Raw genomic sequence first — 9,442 nt, forward strand, 5'->3', positions numbered from 1 at the left:
TAACAACAGCAGGGTAGAAACTGTTTTGAAAATGTCTGGTGCGTGTGTTTAGGCTTCTGTACCTTCTCCCCGATGGTAGAGGTTGTAGAAAACCATTGCCAGGGTGGGATGGATCTTTGAGAATGCTGGCGGCCTTTCCTTGACAGCGGGCCTGGGAGATGGATTCTACAGATGGGAGGTTTGGCCTTTGTGATTGTCCGGGCTGAGTTCACCGCGCTCTGTATCCGTCTGCGATCTTGAATGGTACAGTTGCCATACCAGGTAGTGATACATCCAGCCAGAATGCTCTCGATGGTGCACCCATAAAAGTTGGCAAGGGTTTTCGCCTTCTTGCCAAATTTCCTCAGCTGCTTGAGGAAGAAGAGACGTTGGGCCTTTGTAACCAGTGCGGCCACATGAAGAGTCCAAGAAAGCTTGCTGTGGATGACCAAACCCAGGAGCTTGACACTCTCCACTCGTTCCACCTCTGCACTGTTAATGTGTAGGGGGGGCATGAGTAACATCCCGCCGAAAGTCAATAACGAGTTCCTTGGTTTTGCCGGCATTGAGAGCTAGGTTATTCTCAGTGCACCATTTTTCCAGGTCTGTAGTCTGTTTCATCACCATCTGAGATTCGAACAACTATGGTGATGTCATCAGCAAACATGTGAGTGGCATTAGTCTGGTATTTGGCGATGCAGTCATGGGTATACAGTGAGTACAGTAAGGGGCTGAGTATGTACCTCTGTGGGGGGGGAGGGGGGAGGGGGGCTCCAGTGTTGAGTATTAGTGACGATGAAATATTGTCTCTAATCTTCATTGATTGTGGCCTGTGGGTCAGGAAACTGAGAATCCAGTTGCAGAGAATGGGGCTTAGTCCGAGATCACTAAGTTTCGTCATCAGTCTCAAGGGGATAATAGTGTTGACAGCTGAACTGTTGTCAATGAGTAGGATTCTTAAGTAGTTATTTTTGATGTCAAGATGTTCTAGGGAGGAGTGAAGGGCAAGTGATAAGTCATCTGACATGGGTCTGTTGGTCCGATAGGCAGATTGGAGTAGGACAAGAGTAATGGGGAGGCTGGAGTTGATTAATGCCATGACCAGCCTTTCCAAGCACCTCATGACCACCAAGGTTAGGGCTGCTGGACGGTAATCATTGAGACATGCTGCATGAACCGCCTTAGGCACAGGGATGATGTTGGCTCTCCTGAAACAGGCAGGGACAGTGGCCTGCTGCAGGGAGAGGTTGAAGATGTCCGAGAAGACCTCTGCCAGTTGATCTACGCATGCTCTGGGTGCACGGCCTGGTACTCCGTCTGGTCCCATCGCTTCCCTTGGATTCACATGAAGGAAAACTGATCTGACCTCTGATGCAGTGACTGTTAGGATTGGTATGTCAGTAACTAGCAGGGAGGGGGTCACAATTTCAAGAGAGCTAGGACTGAGATGAGGAGAAGCGTTCTTCACTCAGAAAGTTGTTAGGAGTTGGTTTGTGTTACCTGGGAGATTGATGAAAGGGGATTCCACAGGAAGTTTCAAAAGCTATATAATTAAAAGTGATGGAGTTAGAAGGCGATGGAGGTTGGGCTGAAGAATGGGACCAGCTGGATAACTCTTTCGAGAGCCAGTACAGACACAATGGGCTGAATAGACTCCTTGTGTACTGTAACATTTGATGAGTTCAAATTTCACCACCTACAGGATTTATAGAAACACAGAAAATAGTTGCATGAGTAGGCCATTCGGCTCTTTGACCCTGCCCCACCATTCAATATGATCACAGCTGATCATGCAATCTCAATATCCCATTCCCACCCTCTCTCCATTACCCTTTGATCCCTTTAGCTGCAAGAGCTACTTCCAGCTCCCTCTTGAATATATCGAATGAACTGGCCCCAAAAGCCTCCTGTGGGAGAGAATTCCACAGGTTCCCAACTCTCCGAGTGAAGAAATTCTTCCTCATCTCAGTCCTGAATGGCTTAACCCCTTATTCTTAGACCGTGACCCCAAGTTCTGGACTTCCCCCAACATCGGGAACATTCTTCCTACATCTAGTCTGCATCAGGATTTTATATCTTTCTACGAGATCCTCCCCTCATCCTTCTAAATTCCAGTGAGCACAAGCCCAGTCGATCCAGTCTTTCCTCATACATCAGTCCTGCCATCCCGGGAATCAGTCTGGAGAACCTTCACGGGAATCCCTCAATAGCAAGAATGTTCTTCCTTAGACTACGAGACCAAAACTGGTCTCAATACTTCAGGTGTGGCCTCACCAAGGCCCTGTATAACTGCAGCAAGACATCCTCACTCCTAAACTCAAATCCTCTCACTATGAAGGCGAGCACACCAATAGCTTTCCTCATTGCCTGCTGTCCCTGCATGCCAGCCGACTGCTCTACCATGACTCCCAGGTCTCGTTGCACTTCACCTTTTCCTAAACTGCCACCATCCAGATGAGAATGAATTCAGATTCAAGACCTTGGGTCTCCAGAACATTGTTTATTAGTATTATTCATTCCTGATGAAGGGCTTTTGCCCGAAATGTTGATTTTGCTGCTCCTCGGATGCTGCCTGAACTGCTGTGCTCTTCCAGCACCACTAATTCAAAATTGTTTATTAGTAATCAAACGATAGGACCATTAGGTAGTGCCTCACTTTGCAAGTTCTTTCTTCCTGACGAGGCATCGGTGGTCGAGTCCTTGATATTTTCGAAGCCAACTTGGAGAGATTTACGATAAGCAATGGGGTGGGGGGTGGGAAAGGTTAATCGGCGATGGGGGGGAGGTAGGGAAAATGCAACTGAATGAGTCCCCCACCACCAAAATCACCGTGACCTTTCAAATAAAAATTCCTTTTTAAACACGAATCGCCTCCAGTAGAACACACCCATGTAGTCAATCAGATATTTATATGCAGTTACAGACAATGCAGACCATCAAGAGTGAGGGGAAGGCAGGCAGGGAGGGAAGGGTTAAATCAATTTGGAGTTGGAGGGGGGAAATAAAGCGCTGTTTTCCCTGTGGTGCCCACCTCTCTAAAGACGCTGAGAGGGTTAATGGACACTGTGTGCTCCCTCTCCAAGGACAACTGAGCTTGAACCTAACCGTGGAAGAGGGTCAGTTAGTCTGGACCGGTGTACAACCAGACTGGCCAGATCCAGGAGCAGATCCACATGGATGTCCTCCAATCAGCCCACACCCATCCCACTCCACACCAAAGGTCAGGAGTGTAGGGCTGGATTGCAACCAAAAACACAACAGAAGATTTTTAAAAAATAACTGAAAAGAAGGGGTGGAATCTGTCACGAAGCTGGTTTCTTCTTTATAAAAGCTCTTCCTTTTCTCAAGGATGCTACATCCTTGGTTTTTCTTCAGAGGGGTAATAAACCGCTCTTGGTTCCAATCAGTCTGGTCTGTTACAGAGATTAAAGGGTATTGAGAGGCCTTTTTGTTTATATGTAAACAGATGAGACTTCAGGCCAAAGTGGTCATGTTTTAGAAGTGACCTGTATAATGAAAGGGGAGTGGTTAGCTCTCGAGCCGAACAGTGAGTTGAGAGTGTGGTGCTGGAAAAGCACAGCAGACCTGGCAGCATCTGAGGAGAAGGAAAATCAACGTTTCAGGCAAAAGCCTTTCAGTTCAGAACTAGTTGGGGGTTCAAAAGTGAGCTGTGTGGAAACAAAATATGTCTCTCTCTCTCTCTCTCTGCCCTTCTAACTTCAACCTGTAAGCATCTGTTCAATTTGTTTAACTGTATTTCAAGAGGGTTTGCTTATTAGGACTATTGTGTATATTCGGAACAGCATAGTTAAGTCTAGTTTGGATAGACTGAGTTCTGTAGAGGTTCTTTATTCTGTTCTTTGCGTTTCATTGTGTAATCTTGTGAATAAATTTTTGTCTGTTTTAAAACCTGACAGTCAACCTAGCTAACTTACTCCGGGTAATTTTCACTGTACACTTACTGAAACAAATTGAAAAGTTATGGTCTGGCCTGCCTGCTTAAGAATGTTCTGAGTGGTGAGGCCTAGTCCATAACAAATCACTCAAAATCAACAAACACACAGTCCACAGCGGCCATTAAGGAGTTGGACTTGGAGTCTGTGAAGCACTGCAATTTGTGGTTATATGGGAGCACTGCATTCAACACACTCCACATAGACAGCCCTCCACTGGGGAAGTCAAACTCTTGCTGAATGATAGGCCCAACCCATCTTTAGCTGCTTCATCAATGGCCTTCCCTCCACCAAAAGGTCAGAAATGAGGATGTTCGCCAATGATTGCACAATGTTCAGCACCATTCGCACGGTGCTTACATACTGAAGCAGTCCGTGCCCAAATGCATCAAGATCTGGACAATATCCAGGCTTGGGCAGGCAAGTGGCAAGTAACATTCATGCCACACAAATGCCAGGCTATGACATTCACCAATAAGAGACAATCTAACCACTGTCCCTTCAATGACGTTACCATTACTGAATTCCCTCTCTATCAACATTCTAGGTGTTACCATTGACCAGAAACTCCACTGGACTCACTATATAAACACTGTGGCTACAAGATAGGTCAGAGGGTGGGAACACTGCACCTCCTGACTCGACAAGGTCTGTCCGCCATCTACAAGGCACAAGTCAGGAGTGTGAGGGAATACTGCCTATTTGCCCTGGATGGGGGCAGCACCAACAGCACTCAAGAAGCTCAATATCATCCAGGGACAAAGCAGCCCCTGCCTAAGTGGCACCACATCCGCAAACATCCACTCCCTTCACCACCAACACTCAGTAGCAGCAATGTGTACCATCTACAGGATGCACTGCAGCAAATCATCAAAGATCCTTAGACAGCACCTTCCACACCCATGACCACTTCCATCAAGAAGGACAAGGGCAGCAGATACATGGGAATGCCACCTCCCTGCATGTTCCGCTCCGAGCCCTTCACCATCCCGACTTGGAAATATATCGGTTGTTCCTTCAGTGTCGCTGGGCCCCTAACTCCCTCCCTAATGACACTGTGTGGGTGTCCCTGCTACATGGACTGCAGTGGCTCCAGAAGGCAGCTCATCCCCACCTTCCCAAGAGGACAACTAGGGACAGGCATTAAATACTGGGCCCAGCCAGCAACGCTCATGATCCCATGTGTGAATAATGTTTTAAAAAGGAGCAGGCCCAAGGCCATGATTAGCCTACTCTGGCCCTGAGTGTGGCTCAGTGGTTAGTACTGCTGCCTCATAGCACCAGGGACCTGGGTTCAATTCCAGCCTCGGGCGACCATCTGCATGGAGTTTGCACATTCTCCCCGTGTCTGCGTGGGTTTCCTCCGGGTGCTCCGGTTTCCTCCCACAGTCCGCTGACGAGCAGGTTAGGGTGGGCTGGGCCTTGCTAAGTTGGCCCTGCAGTGTGCAGGCGAGGTGGATTAGCCACCGGAAATGCAGGGGTTACAGGAGGTGGGCAGCTCTTCAGAGGGTCGGTGTGGACTCGATGGGCTGAACGGCCTGTTTGCACAATGTCAGGATTCTGCGAGCTTTCTGCTTAAATGTTGTGTCTTCTGAGCGGCGAGTCCATGTTTAATAAAACAAAGAAGGCAAATTTTGCACACAATATTTCAAGCACAGTCTTACCAAGATTCGACAATTGCCCCCAGAACATTGACCAGGATCCCTGAATGTTTGATTTGATTTCTTTATTATCACATGTAAAATAGGGTGAAAAGTGTTGTATAGCATCGCCACTCTTCAGCGCCATCTTAAAACACAGAAAAATAAAACTGAAACGCAGGGTATAAAAGGCAAAAGAATAAAGAAATAAAGTGTCTGATTTTACAGTCCTTCTGGGTTAAGACCCCTATCAGGGGCCTGGTTACCAGGTAACGGGTGCCCATCGTGGCAAAATTCGCCAGTCTTCGCCGCCAACCTGCCTCCACCGATGCCCTCGCCACTTTAAGCCCACCCCAATGCTGCCGGGTACCGAACTGAACCAAACCCAACTCCGCCACCCACCCTGAGTCTGCTTCATGCCCACCTCACCAATTCAGGCCTCTGCCAATGTCGCCTGGTCTCAAAAACAATGAAACAGAGTACAACACAGGAACAGGTCCTTCGGCCTTCTGAGCCAGTGCCAATTATTGTGCTCTAACTAGAAAAACCTTCTGCCCACGTTTGGCTTGTATCCCTCTAATCCCTCGCTCTGCATTTAACCATCCAGATGCCTCTTCCAATGTTGCCAACGTACCTGCGTCCACCACCCTCCTCTGGCAATACGTTCCAGGCTCCTACCACTCTCTGCGTTGAAAAATGACCCTCGCACATCTCCCTTAAACTCTCCAGCTCTCACCTTGAACCTGTGTGCCCCCTTATAATTGAAATTTCAACCCCGGGAACAGTCCCTAACTACTGGCCGCAAACTTAACCCTGTCACCAAGAGACAACTCTAGGACCGCCTCATCAAACTTAGCTCTCGCAGGTGAAAGGAACAACTCTTACACAACAAATTAATGATTTGGAGATGCCGGTGTTGGACTGGGGTGGACAAAGTTAAAAATCACACAACACCAGGTTATAGTCCAACAGGTTTAATTGGAAGCACACTAGCTTTCGGAGCGACAATCACCTGATGGAGGAGCGTCGCTCCGAGAGCTAGTGTGCTTCCAATTAAACCTGTTGGACTATAACCTGGTGTTGTGTGATTTTTAACTTTGAACAACAAATTAAGTTAACGTTTGGCCAAACTGGGCTGACGATCTGACAAACACCTATACTACCCGCTCTGGTGAACTTGATTGGGCCGTTGCATTCAATTCTCTGAATTCCATCAAGGGCGCTTCTGTGTAGGAACGTCTACTCCAATTCGACGCCAGTCTCTCCCTGCAACTGTGTCCGAACTGCAACGTCAGAAAGATAAGAGTTGACTGAGCCTCTGTCTTCAACGATTCAAGGACAGCTCAGTCAGAACGAATTGTTCAAGGAAGGTCGCAACTGTTTCTGTGAAAATATTCCCAAGCTGATAAATCAGCCGACCTGACATACACCCTTTGGTATATAAGAGAGAGTTTTCAATAGACTGTTGGAGGTGCTGCTTTATAGAGGAACAAAGAGGCTGTTTTGTGTTCAGTTTGACAGCTGAATGGAGATTGTAAGGAGAGTGGAAAAATTCTAAAGAGCTCTTAATGATTCAGTGAATCAGCAAAACTATAGTGAATGGGACTTGACTGTAGCAACTGAGCTCAAACAAGAGGATAGATTGGGATGCTTCCTGAAAATTTAATTCAACGTACATCTGAAGAGAATTGAGTTTTCAGGTCTAATGATCATTAAAATGTCACAAAATGATCCAAAAAACATAGGAGTCTTACCAGACTCGAGATGTTAACTGTGTTTTTCTCTCTCTGCACACGCGCAGTTTCTCCAGCAATATCTGCCTTAGCTTTCTGACACCCTCAGTATTTCGCTTTTAATCCAAACGTCTAACGGAAGAGGAAGGGAATCAGTTACAAGGTTTTGGGACGCCATTGCTTCGTCACTAGATGATTAAGTCAGAGAGACCCAGGTAAAGTCCCAGGTGCATTCTGTACATAGTAAGCAGGCCAAATCCAACATGGTCAATTACCATCCCATCAGTGTGCTCTCAATTGTCATTAAAGTGATGGAGGCAACATCAACAGTGCCAACAGACACTGTTCTGATTGCCCCCTGTTACAGGAAGGATATTATTAAACTGAAGAGGGTCCAGAAAAGATTTAGATTAGATTAGATTAGGTTAGATTAGATTAGATTCCCTACAGTGTGGAAACAAGCCCTTCGGCCCAACAAGTCCACACCGACCCTCTGAAGAGTAACCCACCCAGACCCATTTCCCTCTGACTTATGCACCTAACACCGTGGGCAATTTAGCATGGCCAATTGCACACCTTTGGACTGTGGGAGGAAACCCACGCAGACACAGGGAGAATGTGCAAACTCCACGCAGACAGTCACCCAAGGGTGTTTCCGGAACTTGAGGTTTTGAGTTGTGCGGATAGGCTGGGACTTTTTTCACTGGAGCATAGGAGGTTGAGGGGTGACCTTTTAGAGGTTTATAAGGTGAATAGACAAGGTCTTTTCGCTGGGGAGTGGGAGTCCAAAGCTAGAGGGCATAAGTTTAAGGTGAGAGGGGAAAGATTTAAAAGGGACCGAAGGGGCAACTTTTTCACACAGAGGGCGGTGCGTGTATGGAATGAGCTGCCAGAGGAAGTGGTAGAGGCTGCTACAATCACAGCTAAAAGGCATCTGGATGGGTATATGAATAGGAAGGGTTTAGAGGGATATGGGCCACATACTGGCAAATGGGACTAGTTTAGTTTGGGGAACTTGGTGAGCATGTTCGAGTTGGATAGAAATCTTTCTGCTCCCACCTTAAAAATAGTCTTGAAATCCCCCCCACCCCAGGGAAAAGACACACGCCATTAACCTTTTCTATAAATTTCATGATTTTATGAATCTCTATAAGGTAACTCCTTAACATTCCAGTGAATTGGTTCTGGTCTACCCAGTTTCTCCTTCTAACTTAAACCCTCCATTCCTGGCAACATCCCGGGAAATCCTTTCTGAACCCTCTCCAGCTTAATAATATCCTTCCTATAACTGTGTGACCAGAACTGGAGAGGGCACTGCAGCAGGGCAGCATGGTGGCTCAGTGGTTAGCACTGCTGCCTCACAGTGCCAGGGATCTGGGTTCAATTCCAGGCTTGATGACTGTCTGTGTGGAGTTTGCCTGTGTCTCCTCCCACAATTCAAAGATATGCAGGTTAGGGTGAATTGGCCATGCTAAATTCCCCACGGAGTTCAGGGATGTGTGGGTTAGGTGCATTAGTCAGGGGTAAATGTAGGATGATAGGGTAGAGGAATGGGTCTGATGGGTACTCTTCGAAGGATTGGTGTGGACTTGTTGGGTCAGAGGGCTATTTCCCCACTGTAGGGATTCTGTGATTGTCTCAGGCCTCACTGGCAGCCTGTAGAACTTCAACATAACATCCCAACCTTATAACTTCTTGATTCTTAGTTGTAAAAATATACACTGACCGCACCCTCACTGTTGGGTTGCCAGGTTCAAATCCCACTCGAGATCCTGAGAACCACAAATCTCAGGGGATATCCTGGTGTGTGTGGGAATGATGTTAGGAGAACCGTCTTGCAAAGAGGTATTGAACTGAGGTCCCAGTTTCCTGATCCAAGGCAATACTTCAATGAAGAACAGTGGGGGAGTTCTCCCTCCCCCGATATCTTGGGTCAATATTTACCCCTCGATTACCTCTCCAATCGCCACCAGGGCAGAACCCCACTGGTCCTCACCTACCACCCCACCAACCTCCATATACATCGTATCATCTGTTGTCATTTCCGCCACCTCCAAACGGACCCCACCACCAGGAATATATTTCCCTCCCCTCCCCTATCAGCGTTCCGAAAAGACCACTCCCTCTGTGACTCCCT

At 47.3% G+C, this 9,442-nt stretch overlaps 1 protein-coding gene across 3 annotated transcripts in view; it reads right to left on the reverse strand.

The window, feature by feature from the left end:
* Positions 1-1,381: 1,381 nt before the first annotated feature.
* Positions 1,382-9,442, reverse strand: part of LOC122544332 — a 34,841-nt gene continuing 26,780 nt past the window's right edge. The window contains exon 6 of one of the 3 annotated variants that reach the window (XM_043683509.1): positions 1,382-1,675. The gene's annotated coding sequence lies outside the window, so the exon portion shown is untranslated. Of the gene's footprint in view, positions 1,676-6,662; positions 6,856-7,409; positions 7,438-9,442 lie in introns of those variants that run through there. The other 2 variants (XM_043683508.1, XM_043683510.1) reach the window with 2 other exon arrangements.

The sequence above is a fragment of the Chiloscyllium plagiosum genome, chromosome 48 (assembly GCF_004010195.1).
Source record: "Chiloscyllium plagiosum isolate BGI_BamShark_2017 chromosome 48, ASM401019v2, whole genome shotgun sequence".
NCBI lineage: Eukaryota > Metazoa > Chordata > Chondrichthyes > Orectolobiformes > Hemiscylliidae > Chiloscyllium > Chiloscyllium plagiosum.